The sequence below is a fragment of the Manis pentadactyla genome, chromosome 10 (genome assembly GCF_030020395.1).
Source record: "Manis pentadactyla isolate mManPen7 chromosome 10, mManPen7.hap1, whole genome shotgun sequence".
In the NCBI taxonomy this organism is placed as follows: Eukaryota; Metazoa; Chordata; class Mammalia; order Pholidota; family Manidae; genus Manis; species Manis pentadactyla.
This window is the reverse complement of record NC_080028.1, coordinates 97,501,241-97,527,631: the sequence shown is the minus strand read 5'-3', so window position 1 is coordinate 97,527,631 and position 26,391 is coordinate 97,501,241. Positions and strand designations below refer to the sequence as shown.

The 26,391-nt window shown below is 40.1% G+C and overlaps 1 pseudogene; it reads left to right on the top strand.

Annotated features, from left to right (window-relative positions):
* The first annotated feature begins 6,201 nt into the window (after positions 1-6,201).
* Positions 6,202-24,131, top strand: LOC118918353 (cytochrome P450 3A19-like; annotated as a pseudogene).
* The last annotated feature ends 2,260 nt before the right edge of the window (positions 24,132-26,391 follow it).

Genomic DNA, 26,391 nt, shown 5'->3' with positions numbered 1-26,391 from the left:
TTGCTAATATTTTGTTGAGTATTTTTGCATCTACATTCATCAGGGATATTGTTCTGTAGTTTTCTTTTTTGGTGGGGTCTTTGCCTGGTTTTGGTATTAGGGTGATGTTAGCTTCATAGAGTGAGATTGGGAGTATCCCCTCTTCTTCTATTTTTTGAAAAATTTAAGGAGAATGGGTATTATGTCTTCCCTGTATGTCTGATAAAATTCCGAGGTAAATCCATCTGGCCCGGGGGTTTTGTTCGTTGGTAGTTTTTTGATTACCGCTTCAATTTCGTTGCTGGTAATTAGTCTGTTTAGATTTTCTGTTTCTTTCTGGGTCAATCGTGGAAGGTTGTATTTTTCTAGGAAGTTGTCCATTTCTCTTAGGTTTCCCAGCTTGTTAGCATATAGGTTTTCATAGTGTTCTCTAATAATTGTTTGTATTTCTGTGGGGTCTGTCGTGATTTTTCCTTTCTCGTTTCTGTTACTGTTGATTTGTGTTGACTCTCTTTTCTTCTTAATAAGTCTGGTTAGAGGCTTATCTATTTTGTTTATTTTCTCAAAGAACCAGCTCTTGGTTTCATTGATTTTTGCTATTGTTTTATTCTCCTCAATTTTATTTTTTTCTTCTCTGATCTTTATTATGTCCCTCCTTCTGCTGACCTTAGGCCTCATTTGTTCTTCTTTTTCCAATTTCGATAATTGTGACATTAGATCATTCATTTGGGATTTTTCTCCCTTTTTAAAATATGCTTGGATTGCTATATACTTTCCTCTTAAGACTGCTTTTGCTGCGTCCCACAGAAGTTGGGGCTTAGTGTTGTTGTTGTCATTTGTTTCCATATATTGCTGGATCTCCATTTTGATTTGGTCATTGATCCATTGATTATTTATTAGCGTGTTGTTAAGCCTCCATGAGTTTGTGAGCCTCTTTGCTTTCTTTGTACAGTTTATTTCTAGTTTTATGCCTTTGTGGTCTGAAAAGTTGGTTGGTAGGATTTCAATCTTTTGGAATTTACTGAGGCTCTTTTTGTGGCCTAGTATGTGGTCTATTCTGGAGAATGTTCCATGTGCACTTGAGAAGAATGTATATCCTGTTGCTTTTGTATGTAGAGTTCTATAGATGTCTATTAGGTCCATCTGCTCTACTGTGTTGTTCAGTGCTTCCGTGTCCTTACTTATTTTCTGCCCAGTGGATCTATCCTTTGGGGTGAGTGGTGTGTTGAAGTCTCCTAGAATGAATGCATTGCAGTCTATATCCCCCTTTAGTTCTGTTAGTATTTGTTTCACATATGCTGGTGCTCCTGTGTTGGGTGCATATATATTAAAATGGTTATATCCTCTTGTTGGACTGAGCCCTTTATCATTATGTAGTGTGCTTCTTTATCTCTTGTTACTTTCTTTTTTTGAAGTCTATTTTGTTTGATATTAGTACTGCAACCCCTGCTTTCTTCTCGCTGTTGTTTGCTTGAAATATGTTTTTCCATCCCTTGACTTTTAGTCTGTACATGTCTTTGGGTTTGAGTTGAGTTTCTTGTAAGCAGCGTTTTGATGGATCTTGCTTTTTTATCCATTCTGTTACTCTATGTCTTTTGATTGGTGCATTCAGCCCATTAACATTTAGGGTGACTATTGAAAGATATGTACTTATTGCCATTGCAGGCTTTAAATCGGTGATTACCAAAGGTTCAAGGTTAGCCTCTTTAGTATCTTACTGCCTAACTTAGCTCGCTTATTGAGCTGTTATATGCACTGTCTGGAGATTCTTTTCTTCTCTCCCTTCTTATTCCTCCTCCTTGATTCTTCATATGTTGGGTGTTTTGTGCTGTGCTCTTTCTAGGAGTGCTCCCATCTAGAGCAGTCCCTGTAAGATGTTCTGTAGAGGTGGTTTGTGGGAAGCAAATTCCCTCAGCTTTTGTTTGTCTGGGAATTGTTTAATCCCACCGTCATATTTGAATGATAGTCGTGCTGGATATCCTTGGTTCAAGGCCCTTCTGTTTCATTGTATTAAATATATCATGCCATTCTCTTCTGGCCTGTAGGGTTTATGTCGAAAAGTCTGGTGTTAGCCTGATGGGTTTTCCTTTATAGGTGACCTTTTTCTCTCTAGCTGCCTGTAAAACTCTTTCTTTTTCCTTGATCTTTGCCATTTTAATTATTAAGTGTCTTGGTGTTGTTCTCCTTGGATCCTTTCTGTTGGGGGTTCTGTGTATTTCCGTGGTCTGTTCGATTATTTCCTCCCCCAGTTTGGGGAAGTTTTCAGCAATTATTTCTTCTAAGATACTTTCCATCTCTTTTCCTCTCTCTTCTTCTTCTGGAACCCCTATAATATGGATATTGTTCCTTTTGGATTGGTCACACAGTTCTCTTAACATTGTTTCATTCCTGGAGATCCTTTTATCTCTCTCTGTGTCAGCTTCTATGCATTCCTGTTCTCTGGTTTCAATTCCATCAATGGCCTCTTGCATCCTATCCATTCTGCTTATAATCCCTTCCAGAGTTTGTTTCATTTCTGCGATCTCCTTTCTGGCATCTGTGATTTCCTTCCGGACTTCATCCCATTTCTCTTGTGTATTTCTCTGCATCTCTGTCAGCATGTTTATGATTCTTATTTTGAATTCTTTTTCAGGAAGACTGGTTAGGTCTGTCTCCTTCTCTGGTGTTGTCTCTGTGATCTTTGTCGGCCTGTAGCTTTGCCTTTTCATGGTGATAGGAATAGTTTGCAGAGCTGGGACAAGTGACTGCTGGAAGAACTTCCCTTCTTGTTGGTTTGTGGCCCTCCTCTCCTGGGAGAACAGCGACCTCTAGTGGCTTGTGCTGGGCAGCTGCACGCAGACAGGGTTTCTGCTTCCTGCAGGGCTGCTATGGAGTTTATCTCCGCTGTTGCTGTGGTTGTGGCCTGCTTCAGGCCTCTGCTCCAAAGTGGTGGAGTCGCGTTGGAGGGGGAGCAGCCTGGAGGCTATTTATCTCCGTAAGGGGCCTCCCTGCTCCCTGCAGCCCAGGGGTTAGGGTTCCCAGAGATCCCCGGATTCCCTACCTCTGGATTAAGTGTCCCACCCTGCCCCTTTAAGACTTCCAAAAAGCACCCGCCAAAACAAAACAACGACCACAAAAAAGAAAAAAAAAATTAAATTAAAAAAAGAAAAAAAGTGGCCGCTCGTTTTTCTTTATTCTCCGGCGCCAGCCTCAGGCATCTGCTCACCGGTCTTGCTGCCCTGTTTCCCTAGTATCGGGGGCCCTATCCCTTTAAGACTTCCAAAAAGTGCTCGCCAAACAAAACAGCAAAAAAAAAAAAAAAAAAAGGTCGCCTGCTTTTCTTATGTCCTCCGGCGCCCGGCCTCCGGTGCCCGCTCACTGTCCTTGCTGCCCTGTTTCCCTAGCATCCAGGGTCCCCTGGGCACGCACTGTGTCTGCACTCTGGCCCGGATGGCTGGGGCTGGGTGTTCGGCAGTCCTGTGCTCCGTCTCCCTCCCGCTCTGCCTATTCTTCTCCCGCCGGGAGCTGGAGGGATGGGCACTTGGCTCCTGCCGGGCCGGGGCTTGTATCTTACCCCCTTCGTGAGGCGCTGGGTTCTCTCAGGTGCGGATGTGGTCTGGATATTGTCCTGTGTCCTCTGGTTCTTTATTCTAGGAAGGGTTGTCTTTGTTATATTTTCATAGATATATGTGGTTTTGGGAGGAGATTTCCGCTGCTCTACTCACGCCGCCATCTTCCGCCCCTCCTCCTTCTTACCACTGACATTTTTATTATAATGTGTTTTCATGAATTCTTTTTGTATTAAACCTCATTCGGGGCCATTGAGCTGCATATATTATGAAAACCATATAGTCACCACAGTTTGTGAAGTTTTTGTCTATTATTTCTCTAAATAATCATTCTGCCCCTTTCTGTCTTCTAGGACTCCAATAATATGAATATTATTTCACTTAGTGGTATCCCATGAACATGGAGGCTTTCTTCATTCCTTTTCATTTTTTCCCCCTACTCTGACTGGATAATTTCAAATGACCTATCTTCAAATTCACTGATTCTTCTGCTTAACTGAGTCTTCTTTTGTAATTCTCTTGCATTTTTAGTTCAGTCATTGTATTCTTCAGCTTCAAATTATCTTTTTTATGTTTTATTTCTCCTTGTGGAACTTCTCATTTAGTTTTTGTAACTTCATTCTAATTTTGTTAAATTTGTGAGTCCTAAAAATTTGTTCTTTTTAAATTCTACATTATTTTGACTCTTCTGGGTACCTCATAATTCCGTTTGAATTTTAAATTCATCTTGTCAATTTCTATAAAGAACTCAGTTAGAGTTCTAATAGGGAATGTGTTAATCCATAGATTGATTTGTGCAGTATTGTCATCTTGACAGTTTTAAGTTTTCTGATCCATGAATTTGGGATCTTTTCATTTACTTAGATGTTTAATTTATTTCAACAATGTTTTGTAGCTTTCAGAGTATAAGTTTTGCACTTCTTTTGCTAAAATGATTCCTACATATTCAATTATTTTTTATCTTATTTAATTAGAGTTATTTTCTTAAATTTACTTTTGGACCACTTATTGCAGTATACATAAGTACAATTGTTTTTGTATTTTGATCTTGTATGCTGAAACACTGTTAAACTTCTTTTTAAATTCTAATAGATATTTAGCAGATACCTTAGGATTGTCTATGTAAAATACCATTTTATTTGGTAATATAATTCTACTTATTAATTTCTTATATGGATACCTTTTTTTTCTTCCCTAATTCCCCTGACTATATTCTCTAGTACAATGTTGAATAGAAGTGCTAAGAGACACATTCTAGTTTTGTTTCTAAATTTAGTGGAAAGCATGCAGTCTTTCACTATTAAATATGGTGGGTTTTTCATAGGTATCCTTAATTAGGTTGAAGAAATTCCCTTTTTTACCTAGCTTGTTGTTTGTTTTTATCACAAAAGGGTGTTGGATTTTGTCAAATGATTATCTGAAGTTTTGAGATGGCCATGAGGTTTTTGTTTTTATTGTATTGATATGGTATATTACACAACTTCTGGGGTAAACTCCACTTGGTTATGGTGTCTACTTCCTTTTATTTGTTGTTGGATTCAGTTTGCTAGTATTTTGCTGAGGATTTGTGCATCCATGTTCATAATATATGTCTGTCTGTAGTTTTCTATTCCTGTGATAGTTTTGTCTGGTTTTAGTATCATGGTAATACTGGCTTCACAGATTGAGCTTGAAAGTGTTCCCTTTTCTATTTTTGGAAGAGTTTGTAAAAAATTTGGTGTTAATTCTTCTTTAAATATTTGATAGAATTCATCATTGAAAGCTTCTGGAGCTGACTTTTTTTTGGTGTGTGGATAGTTTCTTGATTACTGACTCAATAATTTACTTGTCTATTCAAGATGGCCTTTTTCTTTTTGAGTCATTTCTAGGAATTTTTTTATTCCTCTAAGTTATTTGATTTACTTGTGTACAATTGTTCATTGTATTCCTTTACAGTCCTTTTCATTTTTTTATGTCAGTAATACTCTCCCCTCTTTCATTTCTAATGTTACTAATTTGAATCTTCTCTCACTTTTTCTTGGACAATCTAGCTAAAGGTCTTTTAAAAGAATCAGCTTTTGGCATCATTTATTTTCACTATTATCTTTATTCTCTATTTCTTTAGTCTCTGCTCTCATGTTTCTTGTTTCCTTCTGCTTTACCTTTAGTTCACTGTGTTTTTTTTCCAGTGTGTTAAGGGAAAGGTTAGGTAATTGATATGAGATCTTTGTTCTTTTTAAATGTAACTATTTATAGCCATAAACTTCTCTGTGATCACTGCTTTTGCTACACCTATAAGTTTTAATACATCCTGTTTTCATTTTTATTAATCTCAAAGTAATTCCTAAGTGCCCTGTGATTTCTTCTTTGACAGACTGGCTCCTTAGGAGAGTATTATTTTAATTTCCACATACTTATAAGTTTTCCAATTTTCTTTGTGCTTTGATTTCTAATTTCATTCCATTGTGGTTGACAGGCATACATATTATTATTTGCATTGTGAGTACAGTTTTTTGAACAGCACGATTAAAGTGTTAGAGTATGGTTGTGGTTCAACCAAACAGACTCTGGGGTCAATAGATAAAAGGCTAAGAGGTCAAGGAATTTAATCCTGTTCCTTTAGTCACTCAAAAAATGCAGTAGGGGACACTGATCTCACTGCTACACTGATCTCACTGCTATAGTGAAGGGCCCTATGTTTGGGCTCACCTTTGTTCAGCTGTTGGCTTGGAAGTCCAAGCAGAAGTCATACAGGGAATGGCTCCTGGTTGAGAAGCCTGGTGATTTTACTCTTCCAATTGGTATAGAATATTATATTGCAAGTAAATTATGCATTTTCACTGTGCTTCCCCTCCCTCCACCATACAGTACTATTTCCATTCCTTGGCCCTATCTTTGAGGTATTAAATACCTCACATTTTTAAAAAGTGTCACTAATTTTTTCACAAAATCTGTAAAATGGATGAAATAATGTCACCTCAAAGATACACAAAAGATAAAAGCTGGTAACAGTTACATGGGGGTGTTTACTTTTTGATAAAGTGTTCAACGGTATACTTTTGGCTTGTGTACATTGCACATAATTTTAAGGTTGCTAGAGAACTCTAGGGTTTAGGACAGAAGAGTTCTAACATTTTGGTAGGAATGAAGAAGGTGGACTTGGGGAAAGACATAAGAAAATGAGTCAGAGAGACAATGTTTAAATTTTATGTAGGCATGACAGTATGTCACTACTGCATGAATATCATAGGGATGAAAAATTTACCACTTTTCTTCAATAACTTGGCAAAGGATAAAAATTAACATTTAAAGATCAATTATGAGAGAGATTCTCATAATTTCCCCCAAATCTTAGATTGGCAAAGAATCACTTCAATTTCAAGCCTCTTATTTTACACATTTTCTAATGGAAGCCCCATCAGGCTACCTAGTGGAGTATAGTATGTTAAATTTGACCCCATCATGATCTGGACATGGCCAGGAGTCTTCTTTGGACATTGAGGCTCCAGGATGGCTAACACAGCTTTGCCGTTATGAGGCCTGGACACCAGTACAAGGATGTCTGCAGGCCAGTAGACAGGGCTGGGTACCCAGGGTGGCACTGTAGGTTGTGTAGAATTCTGGGAGGGTGGGGCACTTAAAGAATCTCACCCAGAAGCCGCTGATGAACTCTGCAAAAGACACAGGTTAATCTGTGTGGCTCTTCATTAAGAAGTAAGGCTGAAGAAAATTAAAAGGATTGAAATCAGGACTTCATCCTGAGCAGGTGGACAGATGGGTAAGGTGCAGGCACTTCTATGGACAGGAAGCTACGTTCAAAATCCAAAGAGACTGAGAATCAGAGAAGGTGAGAACTGAAAAGCAGTTGGACAGGATGGCTGGATTTCTCTCAGGGAAACATCCTGCTCTGCAAGATTTATAGCTACATATTTTTGTTCACTGGTGACCCCAGTCAGACTCTGGACTTGAAGAGCCATATTTTCAGGAAAGAGGTTAAGTACTAACTGATTTCTGACTTCACAAGTGACTTTCTGTCATTGAGATTTCTCTTTCTGCTTCTAGCATTGAGTGGATGTTCTTCAGCTGATGACTAGCTCCCAGAATTTCAAAGAAAAGGACGGCCATAAATGTAACCAAAGAGTCCTTCAGAGGACCTGCACTGGGGAAACTCAAAGGTAGGGGTGGTTCTGAAGACATGCAGGATGTTCTCCAGGCAGATGAAAATTTCTGCCACATTGCAGAAAGACACCTGTTCAGATTAAACTGGTAGCCAGAGGCACATTCTAGAATCTTGCAGGCACAACATTGTAGAAGGCTTGGAAACAATCACAAACAAATATTTCATGCCCAGATGTCCATCTGTGGTCTGTGGATCACCTACATCAGGACTTTGATGGAACCTCTTTCCAATGTCAATTATCAGGTCTCATCTAGACCTGCTGAATCAGAACCTCTCCCTAGAACTTTGCATCAAGACCTCATCACATCAGGAGGCACATTGCCCTGGGTTGGTGACCTTTCGAACTTAGATCAGGAGAGTTTGAACATTTTGTAGGGAATAATCAGTTGGAGGTAAGGGAAAGAAAGAAGAAAACGAGTCAGAGACAATGTTTAATAATATGCATGACTTGGAACACTTCATTAAAGTTGTGTTCACTAGCTTAATCTATAAAGTTTTATTTTTTCCTTTTTAATTAAAAGTGTGGTGGAAGACTTTGAGTCTGAGTAAGTATTCTTTTCCTCTTCAGACTTTCACTGTCTAGTTTTATCACTCATGGATGGTTTTTTACTTAAACATCATTGCTATGGTGGTTGCAAAAGAACCTTCAAATTTCATCATTTCTTCTACATTCATTAGTTTATGTTCCATTGTCAGGGAGAGCTTTCCATTCGTCCCATTTACTTACTAGCTTGTTTATTTTTGTCAGAATGATCTAATAAATTAAGAATAATAAATTCTTACATCATTCTTTGTTTTGATTCTCAAATTCTCTCAGGTTTGTCCACCCTTTCAGGTGGGCTCTAATGTCATTGTTTTTCTTCTTCATTTTCAAGTTTTTTATTTTGTCAATACATTTTTTTTACAGCAGTACCTTGTTCACAGCAAAATTAAGCTGAAGTTATAGATATTTCCAGTATACTTACACCCATTACAGCCTCTGTCACTATCAAAATCCCTCACAGGAATAGTGTATTTGTTACAATCAATCACCCAAAGTCCATAGTTTACCTTAGTGTTTACTCTAGGGGTTTTGAGGTATGTATAATGATATGTATCTCACATTGTAGTATAGAGAGCGTCTTGTTTCCTTTTCACATATCATTTTTTGGGTTGTTCCTTGCTTTTTGGTGGGAGACATTCCAGGTTTCTCTTCTATTTTCCCTGATCAGCCCTATAATCAACATTTAGAGCTGTTCTTTCGGTATGTTAGCCACTAGCCAGATGTGGAGCTTTGTGAGAAATGGTATTTAGAAATGGCACTTAGAAACGAAAATCTGGATGTAAGAGTGCTCATTGTTATTAGGGTTTCTTTGATTCTAGATCCTCTCAGTGCACAAACCTAAGAACATCAAATATATTATATAGGACTGAAAAACATAACTATTTGCACATCTGCTTATAACCATTGATGTAAACATGCCGTCTCTCAACAACAAGAAATGCTTTATGTATAATTTACTTACATGACATAAATACTCCCATCATGGTTAATCTCAAGCCATCTCACCAAATTCCTGAAAACTTAATAGTTGATTTTAGAAAGTATGACTCTATCACACCACTAAAATATGTCTGTATTTATGTCTACATCTACTTCTATGTATCTATCAATCTGTCTATCCATATGATCCAAAACAAATTTTTGTGATGAGGGAAATATTCTATATTACTCTTTTCATTACAATAACCACTAGACACAAAAGGCTGTTGGGCACTTGATGTGCTGCTAGTGTCACTAAATAATTGAAACTTATACTGTATTTAATTTTAATAAAATTTTAAATAGCCACATCTGGTTAGTGGCTAACATATTGACAACAGAGCTCTTAATTTTAAGTACCATGTGGCTCATGCAAACCCCATGGTGGAAAGAATTTGCTAGAGGAATTTACCCAACAGCATCACAGAAACCATCTTTATGGAATCAGAACTTTGTAGACCTTTCTTACACTGTTTTTATGCAGGGGTGATGTTCATTTCAAAGCTCTAAGTATCTAAAGGTCCTAATCTCTTCTCAGTCAAATAGGTTAGAGCCTGACCCTGCTCAGTTTCTTGCAGGAGAAAATCAAAAGGGAGATCAACTTATATTCACAAGGGCTGTTTTCTGACCATAAGATAGAACAGAGTGGGGACATATACTAAGGAAGACAGTCAGGCCACGATTGAATTAACACTGCTAACTCAACTCATTGCATCATATATTTCTATATTTCAGCTGGCCAATTCACTTCCATTGACACACTCTATCTCCTGCAATTTTAATATCATTGCTTACTGTAGTGTCAGTCACCACTCTTCTAGATTTTTGTCTATGTCCATGGTTTCTATAAATATCTGAGAACATCCATTTAAAGACTTAAGCACCAGGACTTCTATTGCTTGATGCCTCACAAAGATGTAATCCATGCTTCACAAGCTGAGTTGTGCACACCAATCAGCACATCTCCTGAAAGTTCATATTTTGGTTCAGTAATTTAGGAAGAGTTTTGAGATTTTTCCACTTCTAGTAAGCTCTTGGGTGCTTTTGGTCCATGGACCACAGTTTGAGTAGCAAAAGTTTATATATAGCCTAATATTATTCTCTAAATTCCCCCCAAAACATGTTTAGATGAAAGATCCTTTATTTTTCCCTACAATTAAGCCATATATTATAAACTCTCTCAAAATATTTCAAGCTATCCTTGAGTTAAAATTATTTAAGTTTTTTCCTCAGGGACAATGCTACCCCATATTCCTCCTAGCTACAGTACGTTTAGGATTCTCCAAGGGATATACTGATAGCGTTGTGCATTTGAGAGAAATGCTATCTCATGAAATTACTCAGTTATGTGGGTGGGGATGGTGTCATAACCAAGACCAGATGCAAACAATAGTATAGATCTTAGGAAAAACTGGACCAAGACCATTTTTGCCTTTTCCTGGCTCTGAAAGATAAACATAAGAGGGCATGCCACTCCCAGCTGTACTCTGAATTGTTTTTCCATTTTCCCCCCTACATATTTGGAAGTTTCATTTTGATTTCCCCTCATCTAAACTGTGATGTTTTCCATTCTCATGCTTTTCCTAAAATGTCTTTCCTCCTCTTTTCTGCTGTGGAGCTGTGCACCAATGTTACCTTGCTTGTGGCTGGCTACGAAAGCACCAGCAGGGCTTTTTCCTTCCTTATGTATGTATTTGCCACTCACCCTGATGTCCAGCAAATACTGCAGGAGGATATTGATGTAACTTTCCCAAATAAGGTGAGAGGGTAATACCCACAGAGGGTGGGAGAAGGTTAAACTTTAGGAAGAAGGCTTCCTCACTGAGGATTTTTGCAAAATGCAGAAGCATCAATTCCTATACCTGCACATTTAGGAAGGATCTATGGAGAGAAAATAAAGGAGAAACATAGGTAATATATACTATTTGCAGAAATGAAAGATCTTTGAAAAAAGTACTCATTCTGGTATATAGTTATCTGTTACCACAATAGTGCCAAATAAAAAATCACAAAATGTTAGTGGCACCTAAGAGTAAGCATTTATTTCACAAGTGTCTGGATAGCTATCTCTGTTGATACATGCTTCACCTGCCTTCATCAGGCTGTTGGCTGATCTAGGCTGGCCTTGGCTAGGCTGGCTGGACTGACTCAGCCCCACACCCATGGATCCATGCATCTCTCCTATTCCAGAAAACTAGCCTGGGGGTATTCTTCTTGGGACAGTAACAGAGAACAAGAGCAAGAGCAAGAACAAGAAGCCCAATCTATGGGTGCCCTTCAAAACTCTGCTTGACCAACATGCCATTGCTTCAAAGAAGGCCACATGGCCAACCCGAGAGTCAGAATGGGAGAGAATCACAACATTAGATGGCAAAGGGCACAGACTTAAGAGGGGGTGGGGAACTGGGACCATTTGGGCAATTACCAACACTGAGTAACTTTGCAGATCAGGAGAAGCCTGGTAAACAGGAAAGAGCATCGGGTAGGAAATAGAAGACATAAATTCGAGTCCAGACTCTGGTTTTCACCTTCCTGAGGTGGTAACTTCAATAGGTCCTTAAAATATAAAGTAAAGGTACATTTTATGACCTACCTGTATTAGAGATGATATTTTGTCTGTGGGAAAGCCCAAATTGGGATCCTTTTGATTGTACTATAAGACAGAGCCTAACTAAAGTACTGTGTACTCCTCTTTTTAAAGTAATAATTACAATATCAGCAATCACATATAGATAACATTTGCTTCATACTATATTTATCTCTTCTAAATGCTTTATACTTGTAAATGAACTCAATCTTGCTAAAATTCTGTATTAGGGTAGGCCAGGTTATGCCTCAGGAACAGACTAGCCCTCAAATCTCAGTGGCTTTACATAGCAGAGATCTGCTTCCAACTCATATTTATTTGTCCAAAATGGATTTTAGATGGAGGGTGGGGGTGTGAGTCTCTGCTCCACATAGTTGCTTAGGGATTCAGGCTAAAGAGGCTCCACTTTCTTATAGCACCACTCTCTGGAATATGAAGCCTTCATGGTGGTTGGGGAATAAAGACCAAGAGTGGTGCTCACTGGTTTTTCAAATGTTTTGACCCCCCAAACTGGCATACATCCTCTTGGTTCACAGCCCATTTGCAAGTTCATGTCCCCTAACTTCAGGGTTGCTGTGAAAAGTGGGGGACAACATGGATATTGGGTGAGCAGTGAATGTCTCTGCCACACAACCCTTTGAAGATCAGCTCCAATTATCTGCTTATAGCATGAACGAAAACTGAGCTTCAGAGAGGTGAAATACATTTCATGCACCCTCCTATCACTACTGGTGAGGAAGCCAAGCTATGGACCAGGGTGTCTGGCTCCAAAACTAAACATGTGACCTTTATAATGTTGCCCTTGAAATATAACACCAAATGATAGCCATGTATTGCCCATGCTATTGTCAGATGTCTCTCTGCCCAAACCAGAATTCTTTGTGGTGTGAGGAGACTTGGCCTCTGGGGCTCAGGTGGCTTGTCTGAGACCTTCAGAATTTATGGTCAAACGCAGAAGTGACAACTGGGAGATTATTTCAGCAACAGAGGAAGGGGCTCTGGGTGGGGTTCCAAACCTCTTTATAACATCCTAGAGCTGAAATTGTGTGCCTGGTAGCATCCATTCATACCCTTCATTTGTCATATTAGGTATCAAAAGGAACTAATTTCTCCCCAAATTATTTTCAGAGATTTTATAGAGTGTTTATCTCCAAATTCTATACATATAATCAGAGAATTAGCTATTAAGTAGGATTTTTCCACTGAAAAGTTTATGTTGAATAGGAGATTTGCTATTTTACATGTTCTCTCTCCTTGGCACAGATGTGCAAGCTCCCTTGTGAAAGGAAAGAGTGACATTGGTATATTTGACTTAACAGTTATGGCCATAGTCTTGAGCCACTTTGTCCAAATGAGAAATAGAAACCACGACATGGTAACCGGAGGGGTTTTAGGGCCTCCTTAGGGATTGTCCCAGTGGTCTCCTGTTGTCCTGGCTACTCTGCACATCTAATGGGCTGCTGAGCAGTCAAAGGACATGATAGATATTAAAATTTATAGAAATGCAAAGGTCCTTTACCAAAATTAATTATTCCTTTTAGTTCTTAATGCTCCAACAGTACTGCCTAGACATAGTTGAAAGTTGATCCCAAATATCAGTTTCTCTAAATTTGTTTCTTTCTTCCCAGACGCTCCCTTCCTACGATGCCCTGGTGCAGATGGAGTACCTAGACATGGTGGTGAATGAATCTCTCAGATTATTCCCAGTTGCTGGTAGACTTGAGTGACTCTGTAAGAAAGATGTGGAGATCAAAGGGGTGCTCATTCCCAAAGGGACAGTGGTGATGGTGCCCATCTTTGTTCTTCATCAAGACCCAGAGCTCTGGCCAGAACCTGAGGAGTTCCACCCAGAAAGGTACAGGGCCCCTGGAGAGGGAACCCACCCTGGTCTGGGCTGGTTGGAGCATATTCTGACACCTCTAAGAATAGGTGACAGACGTGTAGGTGTATGATCATTAATTTGTACATATTTTTAACTTCATAATTTTTTTATTACAAGAGTGACCATTTTGTATTGTCAAAATTTTATACACCACAAGATAGAAAATTATAGCCATAGACAGTCCCATGCCTTAACAGTTCTCATTAATAATGTGATGTATGATTTTCAGGACATTTTTCTATGCATAACTATAGTTAAAAATTGGAATGGTATTAAACCCCATTTGTTTTTCCACTCTTACTTTATTTAACACTGAACTATAAAGAACATCCTATATGTGGGTGTGACTGTATGCATATGCCATAATTAACTTAACCACTCTCTAATTTTAAATTCTAGGACTTTTTTCCTTTCAGTTTTTCTGTGTTTTTTTCTTTAGCTTTCTGCCTTACCACCACCATTCCCATATTCCATGTTTTTAAACATTGGCTGCCATTTGCTCTTGAGTTACTGCAGAGAGCAGCTGAGGACCTGCAGAAACTGCTCCCTGCTGGGAAAGCAGCCTCATGGGGGTGGAGGTGGGCACAGGTTCCCCATACTGCCTGTGGCTGCAGTCCCGTGTCAGCTCCCTCCTCTTTGGTATGGCGTGACTCTTCCAAAATGAAGTCATATGGTCCTCAGACACTAAGATTTCCTCCTGGGGCGGGCCTTGAGCTTGCTGTTCTGAGAATGCAAAACCAATGTCTACTTGGGGCACAGGTTGAGTTCTGCCCAGAGTTGATGCTTTCCTACGTCTTGGGTTGGTGAGCAGAATTTGGAATGACCTCTGGGGCACTACCTAGGATGTAAGCTTTTAGGCCCCTGACTAGAAGCCCCTGGGTGGTGGGACCTTATCTTGATTGCAAGGTTTCCCCAGTGCTAGGATAGTGTCTACACATAGTACTTGCTGAAAGACAATGTCAGATAGAGCAGCCCTATTTCCTCTGGATCAGGAAACCTCTGTGGTTCCACCAAGCTCATCACTTCCCCATCCTGCATCTTCACAACCACAAATCAGAGACCACTTGCTGTCCTCCTTGATTTATCCAGGCATCAAACAGAGTAAGTGCTTACCTTTGTGTGTCAGGGATCAGGCCAGGCAGTGAGAACCTAAGGGTTAAAAAGTGCCTATTATGGGGGGTTTGGCTCAAGTATATTTGTATCTGACATATACACAAGCATTTCCCTAGACAAGCCTATGGAATACTCTCAGTGAATCTGTATGAGTGCACTGACTGCCTGGCCACCATCAACCCATGTCAGCCACCCCATCAACACACCACTGCTATTCTCCTAGTTCCCATAGTATTTGAAGGCACATCATTTGTATCTATTCCAGAACATTCTCCAAATAATAATGACTCTTTAAATAATATATCACTACAATGCCATTATCACTTCCCCCATATTCACATTTTCCTTAAAGAAATCAGATATGGAGGAGTGAGATTTGAACAACTCATGGGTCTAACCTTGGAGGAATGTGAAGCTAGTGCAACAGACAGACAAGGAGAGCAGGGATTGTACTGCAGCAGAGCAGAGCCTGCTGCCCATGGCAATCACCTGACTTCAGCGGGTCTGTGGGGAGAGGGAGCAGAGGAGGAGCAGGGGGAGGGGGCCAGGAAGGGGAGAGAAGGGGAAATACCACCTGCAGTAGTTGGAGGCCTGTCTCCTGCTCCATCCTCTGTGAGCATCTGGCCAGGTAAGTGGTGGGGGGAGACCTCTTCCTTCAGTCAGCCTCATTTCCTACTTGCCTTTGAGTGTGAGCACCTACCCACTCTGAATGTAATTTTAGTGTTCAAACATGAATTTCTTTAAACAGTACTCATCTCATCTCCTCAATGAGACTGAAAGCTCCTTCAGGGCAAAGGGGACATGAGGAGCTCTCGTTTGGGTTCCCACACCAAGTACCTGTGGTGGGACGTCCTGACTCACCCACAGCATGGCCCTGTGCACTCCTGGCTGAGGAGCTTAAGTGAGAACCCACTGTGGACCTTTGTGGTTGTTTCATTAACTTGTTTTCATCTACTATTGTGGATGCAGGTTCAGTAAGAAGAATAAGGACGGCATAAATACATATACATATCTGTCTTTTGGAGCCAGACCCTGAAACTTCACTGAAATGAGGTTTACTCTCCTGAACTTGAAACTTGTTATTATTAAAGTCCTGCAGAACTTCTCCTTCAAGCCTTGTAAAGAAACACAGGTCAGACAGATAACTTTCTGGATGTTTAGTGGGAGTTTTTTAAACTAAAAAATGAATGTATGTATATATGTGTAGAAATGAATGTGAATAGAACAGAGAATCTATTTGGAGCCATGTATGACCTCTGGGGGTCCTCAGCTATGGAGCACTAAGTGTGTGGCTTTATCAAGACCCAATCGTAATGGTTGCCTACAGCGTGTGAGGTTACCATGATGTGGTTATGCACAGACCTTTGAACTTGGACAAAGTTTAAATTCAGTTTTCAGGGCACTAGAAGGAAGGGTGTGTGGGCACAGTCATGCATTTAATATGTTGGCCCTCAGGAAGAGAAGGAGGATGGTTTCCTTGTTGTTTATGGCTTTAGCACAGTTGTGTGGCTGTCCTATAAGTGTGTACAAAAAGAACCCTGGGCCTGAGAGCACCCTGGGATGGGCAGGATCTCCTATAAGCTCCTGGCATGCATAGCTGGGTGCTTCTCACCCTTCAGGACAGTGTGCTTGCCCTGAAGTCACTGAGATTAGAAGATGATTCTGCTGGGGAGTGATAGGGACTTAGGGGCTCCACCTGTCACTTCAAACCCTGAAGGTCTTCTCAAGTTCACTACTTGTTCTACACTTGGGAGAACACAGATGTTAGAAAACAGGAGTAGTGCCTCCCAAGACATCAGCCATGAACTGGATGTTACCACTGGGTGAGGTGATGGGATGCCTTAGAAGTGAGGATGGTCCTGCCATGTGTTGTACCCACACAGGATCACATCTCAGGTTTCAAAATACACAAAATCAACTCGATGTGGCTTTTCAGAATTGCTTGCCCTAATGCCTAAGAATGTGGTTTACGTTTAAAAAACTCATCCTTTATATTTAAACTTTAAATCAAAACAGATCACAAGGCAACATGAGTATGTCTCTGTCCTGGTACATAGCAGCTGCCGCATAGATAATTTGTTGAATGAATGACAGATGAGCTTTCACCATCCAGATCACAGAATAAGTGCAGAGAATTACAGAAGGGAGGGGGCTGGGGAACGTGGTCCTGTTGTAAGATACATAAGTGCTGAGGCTGTCACACACAACATGGTGATATTTACTGCCACTGCCACACGGCGCATATGAAGGGTGTGAAGAGAGGAGATACTAAGAATTCTCATTGCAAGGAAAAAAATTTTCTTTTTCTTCTTTTGGTATCAACATGAGATTATGTTAACTAAACTAGTAGTGACTATAATTTCTTGATTTAGGTAAGTCAAATCATAATGTTGTATGCCTTAAATTTGCACACTGCTTTATGTCAATATCTCAAAAGTGGAAAAAATTTTAAAAGTGAAAATAAGGGAATACTGTGAAGAACTTTATGTCCATACATTTTATAACAAATTAAATAGACCAATTCCTTGAAAGAAGCAAGTATTAAAATTCATGCTAGGAAAAATAGGTAACCTGACTGTCCCTATATCTTTGAAAGATATTGACTGATAGTTTTTGAAAAAGAATCAACTTCTGGAAAAAGATTGCAGATTAGGATGGCAAGGCGGAAACCACCTCCCAAAAACACATAAGAGAATAACATAGAGCAAATACAACTAAACCTGAAAATGACTTGAATACTACAGAACAGACCCCCTACACATGAGGAAGAAGAAAAGACAGCACAGAAAAGGGTAAAGTGGCAGAGTTATGAGAGAGCAGGACCCAAGTCCTCCCATCCCAGCCTACAGGCAGGAGAAATGAATGGAGCGGGGGGTGAGGGGAGTTGGGGGGGTAGGTAGGAATCCAGGGTTGCAAAATACCTAGCCCTGGAGTTCTTCTCTGGGAGCATGAGCCCACATTACATGGTTTCTGGTGATTAGTGGTGCTGGAAATCAGGGACAACTGGAACACTCTGGGAAACATACTCCACCCATTATAGAAGACAGGCATGCCAGTTGAGATCCAAAGCAGAAGTGGCAGTTTGAAAGACTTGCCAGCAGTGGGAGGGGGGCCAGAAGGTTAAGGGTTGGATTGAATGGTCTCCTGAGGAGAAAGGGCAGGTGGAGGATACCTCCCCAGCCCTTCCTATGCCCAACTGATCAGGAACTCTTGGGAGCCCCAGACACTTCATCCTCATAGCTGGCAATGCAGCCCTGAGGCTCCTCCATGTGCACACTGCTGACCAAACCACTCAGCTCAGCAGCAGTGTTAGACTTTGCCACCTGGCAGGCAGAGGGGAGACTCTCCCAGCTTCCTCAGCTCCATTTCAGCCCAATCAGGGAGGTGCCCACAGGATCCAGCCCTAAGAGCTCTTTCCTTCCTGTGGGTGTCCAAGCCTGGTGCTGTGTATCGAGCCCAGACAGAGCTGTATATCCGCTGCCCACTGTATTATCCCTGCAGTCCCTCTATTGCTGCAGGCCAGACAGAGGGTGGCCTTTCCCACAGCAAGCTCAACAGAGATTCCTGAGTTGATCAAAAAGGCAGCAGCTGAAGCAAACTGCCAACACTGACAGAAAGATGTCCCTACCACCACACTGTATGCCAATCCAGGGTCCCTGTAAAAAAAAGAAACAGGCACTAGAGAGTAAAGAATCTTGAGCTTCTGGGGCACCATAGGATGCCTTCTTCATAAAGCTATTATTCCATAGGACAGGAAGCATAACAGAGCCATCTAATATAAAGGAAGAAACACAGAAACCCTGATAAAATGAGTAGGCAGATGAATATGTTCCAAACAAAACTGCAGGACAGGACCCCAGAAGGAAGGCTAAATGAAATGGAGATCACCAATCTTTCTGATAAAGATTTCAAAATAAAAGTCATAAACATGCTCTTGCATTTATAGAAAAGTATTCAAGATCTCAGGGAGGACTTCAACAAAGAGAAGACATGAAAAAGAGCCACTCGGACCTGAAGAATGCAGTGTCTGAAATTAAACATACAATGGAGAGATTTAAGAGTAGATTAGTACAGTTAGAGGAGATGGTGAATGAGATGGAAATTAGAGAACAGGAATTAATAAGAGAGCTGGTGACCAATCCAAATGAAACATTATTCACATAATAGAGGTACCAGGAAGCAAAGAGAGAGAGAAAGGGATAGAAAATGTCTCCAAGGAAATAACTGTTGAAAACCTACCCAGTCTGGGGAAGGAAACAGACACTCAGGCCATGGAAGTGTAGAGATCCCCTAACAAAAGGAACCCCAGGAAGACAACAACAAGACCTATAATAATTAAAATGGCAAAGATCAAGGATAAGGAGAGAGTGTTGAAAGCAGCCAGTGAGAGGAAAAGGATTACTTATAAAGCAATGGCTATCAGCAGACTTCTCAGCAGAAACTCTACAATCTAGAAGGGAGTGTCATGATATATTTAATACACTGAAACAGAAGGACCTCCAACCAAGAATCTTCTACCTGGCAAGATTATCATTTAAATTTGAAGCAGGGACTAAACAGTTTCCAGATTAAACTTGAAGGAATTCACCACCACTAAGCCATCCCTACAGGATATGTTAAAAGGGACTATTGTAGATGGAAATGTACCTAAGGCTGAATAGTTTTCACCAGTGAAAATAATCCCACAATAAAGGTAGTAGACCAACTAATTACCAAGCAAGTACAAAATTAAAACAGAAAAAAATCAGCTATACTTAAAATCAGTCAAGGGATACACCGTGCAGATTATGACATCTAAAATGAAAAATATGGAGGAGGAACAATAAGGAAAAAAAGTACCTTTAGATTGTGTTTGAAATAGGGCAATCAGCAATTTATGATAAACTACTATATAGTAAGGAAGGTACTCTTGAATTTTTGGTAACCAAAAAACTAAAGTCTGCAATAAATACACAAAAATAAATACATACATACATAAATAGAGAAATCCAATTGCAACAGTAAAGAAAAACATCAAAAACGAGAGTGTACGAGAGGAAGAAAGGGACAGAGAGAAACTACAAAAACAACCAGAAAACAATTAATAAAATGGCAATAAATATATAGCTATCAATAATCATTATGAATGAGTATGCACCCAACATAGGAGTACCTAAATATGTAAAACAAATACTAACATAATTAAAGGGGGAAGTAGGTCAACCAGACAGAAAATAAATAGGGAAACAGAGGCACTGAACAATACATTAGAATAGATGGACTTAACAGGTATCTATAGAACACTCCACACATTTTCCTCAAGTGCACCTGGAACATTCTCCAGAACAGATCACATACTAGGCCACAAGAAAAGCCTCAATAAATTCAAAAGATTGAAATTGTATCAAGCAGCTTCTTAGACCACAATGGTATGAAACTAGAAATAAATTACACAAAACAAAAAAGCTTATAAACACATGGAGGGCTAAATAACACACTTCTAAATAATCTGGGTCAATGAACAAATTAAAATGGATATCAAGCAATTCGTGGAGACAAAGAAAACAAAACCACAACAGCCCAGAATTTGTGGGAGGTGGCAAAGGCAGTTCTAAGAGGAAAGTACATAGCAACACATGCTTACCTCAAGAAACAAGAGGAATCCCATATAAACAGTCTAAAATCACAAAGAAACTAGAAAAAGAAGAACAAATGACACCCAAAGGTAGTAGATGGAGGAACATAATAAACATCACAGCAGAAATAATAAAATAGAGAAGAATGAAACAATAGAAAAAAATGATGAAACCAGGAGCTGGTTCTTTGAGAAAATAAACAAAATAGATTACAGCCCTAGCTAGGCATATCAAGAAAAAAGCAGAGTGTACACACATAGACAGAATCTGAAATGAAAGGAATAATCACAACAGCACAGCAATACAATGAATTATTAGAGAATACTATGAAATATTATATGTCAATAATTGGACAACCTAAAAGAAATGGGCAACTGCCTAGAAAAATACAACCTTCAAAGACTGACCCAGGAAGAAACAGAAAATCTGAACAAATTACCAGCAATGAAATTGAATTGGTAATCAAAAAACTCCCCCCAAACAAAACTCCATACCCAGATGACTTCACAGCTGAATTCTACCAAATATTTAAAGAATAGCTAATACCCATTCTTCTTAAAGAATTGCAAATAGTGGAAGAGGAAGGAATACTTTGAAATGCATCCTATGAGATCAGCATCATTCTAATACCAAAACAAGACAAAGACAACACAAAAAAAGAAAATTAAAGACCAATATCCTTGATGAACATACATGCAAAAATCCTCAAAAAAATTGGAAAACCAAATTCAAAAATACATAAAAAAGATCACCCATCATAACCAAGCTGGATTTATTCCAGTGATGCAGGGATGGTACAATATTTGTAAATCAATCAATATCATACACCATGTTAACAAAAAGGATAAAAACCACACGATCATCTAAATAGATGCTGAAAAACGTGAATAAAATGCAACATCCATTCGTGATAAAAGCTCTCAACAAAATGGGTATAGAGGGTATGTACTTCAACATAATAAAGCCCAACTATGAAAAACCCATAACCAACATCGTACTTAATAGCAAGAAGCTGAAAGCTTTTCCTCTAAGATTGGGAACAAGACAAGGATGCCCACTCTCACCACTCTTATTCAACATAGCACTGGAGGTCCTAGTCACGGCAATCAGATAAGATGAAGAGATAAAAGGCATCCAAATTGGTAAGGAAGAAGTTAAACTGTCACTATTTGCAGATGACATGACATTATAGATAGAAAACCCTAAAGAATCCACTAAAAACTACTAGAACTAATAATTGAATTCAGCAAAGTTGCAGGATACAAAATTAATACACAGAAATCTGTTGCATTCCTATATACTAACAACAAACTGGCAGAAAGAGAAATTAGACAACAACTTCATTTACAATTGCATCAAAAAGAATAACATACCTAGGAATAAACCTAACCAAGGAGGTGAAAGAGGTATACTTTGAAAACTACAAGTCTCTCATTAGAGAAATTAAAGAAGACACCAAAAAGTGGAAATCTATCCTGTGCTCATACATAGGAAGAATTAATATTATCAAAATGGCCATCCTGTCCAAAGCAATCTACAGATTCAATTCAATCCCTATCAGAATACCAACAACATTCTTCAATGAACTAAAACAAATAGTTCAAAAAAAAATCATATGGAACCACAAAAGACCCTGAATAGCCAAAGCAATCCTGAGAAAGAAGAACAAAGCTGAGGTATTACGCTCCCTGACTTCAAGCTTCACTACAAAGCTACAGTAATCAAAACAATTTGGTACTGGCACAAGAACAGACCCATAGATCAATAGAACAGAACAGAGAGCCCAGATATAAATCCACATGTCTATCATCCATTAATATACGATAAAGGAGCCATGAATATATAATGGGGAGAAGACAGCCTCTTCAAAAACAGGTTTTGGGAAAACTGGACAATTACATGTAAGAGAATGAAACTGGATTACTGTCTAACTCCATACACAAAAATAAACTCAAAATGTATCAAAGACCTGAATATAAGTCATGAAACCATAAAACTCTTAGAAGAACACATAGGCAAAAGTCTCCTGAATATAAACACGAGCAACTTCTTCCTGAACACATCTCCTCGGGCATGGGAAAAAAAAATGAACAAGTGGGACTACATCAAACTAAAAAGCTTCTGAACAGCAAAGTACACTACCAGCAGAACAAAAGGGCATCCTACATTATAGGAGAATATATTCATAAATGACTCATGTGATAAGGGGTTAACATCCAAAATATATAAAGAACTTGTATGTCTCCAAACCCAAAGAACAAATAACCTGATCAAAAAATGGGCAGAGGACCTGAAAAGACACTTCTCCAAAGAAGAAAACAAATGGCCAACAGGCACATGAAAAGATGTTCCACATCACTAATCATCAGGAAAATGCAAATTAAAACTACAAAAACGTATCTCCTCACACCAGTTCCACTATCCAAAATACAAAAAACAACAAATGCTGGCGAAGATGTAGAGAAATTAGAACCCTCCTACATTGTTGGTGGGACTGTAAATTGGCACAGCTGCTGTGGAAAGCAGTATGGAGGTTCCGAAAAAATCTAAAAATAGAAATACCATTTCACCCGGTAATTCCAATCCTAGGAATTTACCCAAGGAAAACAAAATCCCTGATTCAAAAGATATATGCACTCTTATGTTTATTGCCACACTATTTTCAATAGCCAAGATATGGAGGCAACCTAACTGTCCATCAAGAGGTGAATGGATAAAGAAGATGTAGTACATATACACAATGGAATATTATTCTGCTATAAGAAGAAAAGAAATGCTCCCATTTGCAACAACATGGATGGATCTAGAGGGTTTTATGGTCAGTGAAATAAGTCAGGTGGAGAAAGACAAATACCATTTGATTTCATTTATTTGTGAAATATAAAAACAAAGCAAAACAGAAGAAACAAAACATCAGTAGACTCATAGGCATGAGAGGTGATAGTGGTTACCAAGGGGACAGGATTGGTGCAGGTGCAGGGAGGGGTGGAGGAAGAGGACAAAGGGCACAATAATTCCCAATCACAAAATAAGTGGATTATAGGAACTGTTGAACCACTGTGATGTACATTTGAAACCAACATAAGATTGAATATTAATAAAACTTTAATAAAAAAATCAAAGATATATGATGCTAAAAGTAGTTTTTAGATGTTTGTATCCTTAATGTGTCTTGTTTACTTGCTTCTGTTCTTGGCTGGCTCCATTAACTCGTTCTCATATGCTTGATTACGTGTGGCAGATCCCCATGAAATTAAGCAGAGACTTATTCAACCACAAAAGCCTATTGTTCTAAAGGTTGAGTTGAGAGATGGAACCTTGAGTGGCACCTGACTTTCCCTAAAGATTCCACTTTGTTCTTTGGGGAAGCTGGATCCCACAACACCAGAGACCTCCGCTGACTGCATGAAACCCGGGGATGAAGAGGATGTTAATGTAGTGCACGTGATGAGTTGGGCTTCCATATATTCATTTCACTTTCCGGTGTCCCAGTGGAGTATTATATATCCTGGTAACACGCAGGAGGACACTAATGAGCACCAGCTTACCTGGTTCTCTGGGCTCTCTCTGTCCACCCCAAGTGAGCACCTTCTGCTCCTCCTGAGCTCTGATCAAGAATGAAATTTCTCAACAATTTCATCAACCAACTCCAATGAAAACAAGATTTATTGCAGTGATGATTATATCACATTTTATTTGGAATTTCTATATTAGGTATTACATTGATCAAGTCAATAAACATCTCTTTATACAAAGTATTATCTGATGTCTTTGTGTGCATTGGGGGAATCTATAAACTGAACATAGAGATCCAGTGACTAAATGTTCTTGATCTTCCCAATCACTGGGTGGGGGGCCTGTCTCAGAAATCCAATGTTATATTAATAGATAAGAGTTCATCCACCATGACTTTGCCCATTGCTTAGTAAGTATATTCATACTTTAATCCTACCAAGTAATTCATTGGTCAATTCATTGAGCAGAAAGGCAACCAGCATGCGACAGTTTCAGCTGGTATCAGGAGCTCATTGTTCCCCTTTGCCTCCCCTCTGCACCCTTCCTCCTCCTGCGCCCTTTCCCCTTTTGTCCCTTCCCTTCCCTTCCCTTCCTTTCTCTTCCCTTCCCTACTCTCCCTCCCTTGTGCTTCCCTCCTGGATAATCAGCCCATGGAGCAAACAGGGAGCGCTGAGTACCTGTCAGCTATTATTTTCATAGACTAATTCTCCCCAGACCTCAGGAGGCCAGTACTGGTCTTGAAGTTGGGCTCCGGTGTTGCCAGCTCCAGGTTCATCTGCTATTTTGGAAAATAACTGCAAACACCTTTCACAGAGGTTTCAGCATGAAATCACTGGGTCACAGCTGATGCTGATCAAGCCTTTCCCCAAGCACTGTGAACATCCCCCTTCCAGGAGGGCCCTTGTCACCGCGGAGCGGGGGCAGCCGCGGGGGATGCGCTGCAGGGCCTGAGGGACAGGCTCCCACCGCGCTCACGGGGCCTCTCTCCAGCCCTCCCTCGGAATCACTTGCTGGGCCTAGAGTTCCGACAAGACTCTCTCGTGGTGTGCAGGCTGCATGGTGCCCGGGATACATGAAAAGCTAGGCTGAGACAGGTTTCCCTCTTCAAGGGTCAAAGATAGGAGGGACTAGGGAAATGCTGAGCCAACGTTGGTTAGTTCAGGGACTTGCTGCCTCTCCTGTGACAGGCTGGCTGAGAATTCTGCAGATTGGCTACTGGCCGTGGGGCAGGAGGGCCTCTGCTGGGTCCAAATTTTCACATTCACCTCTTCTGGCCAAGATTTATCCTTTCCATGGAAACTTGATTGAAGATGCAGAAACTCCTTGAACGTGTTGTACTATAAACATGTATATGTGTATATATGATTTTATCTATCATCTCTCTGTCTATATCTGTCAATCATAGTCTATCATCTATTCACCTATCCATTTATATAATCCATTTATATCTATCTATCTATCTATCTATCTATCTATCTATCTATCTATCTATCTATCTATCTATCTATCTATCTATCTATCATCATCAAAGGTCCACTCCCCTACTCCAGTGACTTACAAGTGGCTTATATCATTGTGCCCTGGTACTTTTTGTGTGATGCCATAAGAACTGGCACTTTTAATGCCAGTTTTCTTAAACACACACAATTAAAGATTAATTAATTGCTCTGCTTCCAGAGTGATGTGACCTCTGGTGGCCATAACAAAGTACCACAAACTGGGTGGCTTAAACAGCAAAACTTGATCCTCTCACTGTTCTGGAGGCACGCATCCAAGTTCAAGGTGTGGCAGGATGGTTCCTACTGGAGGCTCAGAGGGAAAATGTGCTCCAGGCCTCTTCCAGCTTCCAGGAGCTGCCTCTCTCCTTGGCGCTCCTTGGCTAGTGGCCATGTCAAACCTAACCTCTGCCTCCGTCCTCACAAAGCTGCCTTTTCTGTCTGTGTGTCTCCTTGTCTCTTCCTGTGAGGACAGCAATCACTGAGTTAGGACCACACCCACACACTCCAGTGTGACCTCATTTTAACTAATTACACCTTCAAAGGCCGTTTCCAAATAAGGCCACATGTTAAGGCTGCTGGTGATGGGGACTGGGGAGAACCACTAGTCAACCTGCACAGAAGGGCATCTGGAAGCCCACCTCTTTCCTGTACAGATGTGAAACAGTCCTCCCACCTTCCGACTCAGGTGCTTGGGGCACTTGGTTTTGTGGCCAGTGGGCTCTGCGGTGTGCTTCTGCTTGCTTCTCACCTCCCCGGAGCTGCAGCTTCAGCGTCAGCTTTCTCTGTCCTGCCAAGTGAGTGACCTTTCATGGCAGACATGTTGTGGTCACAGCAATGGATCCAGGGGCCAGACCACCTGGGTTGACATCCTGGCTCTGTGGCTATGTGATTTTTGCCCAGATGATTTACCCTCTCTGTCCCTCTTTAAGGGGGCTGGAGCCATCTGTGTACCATGCATCTTCGGGTATAGG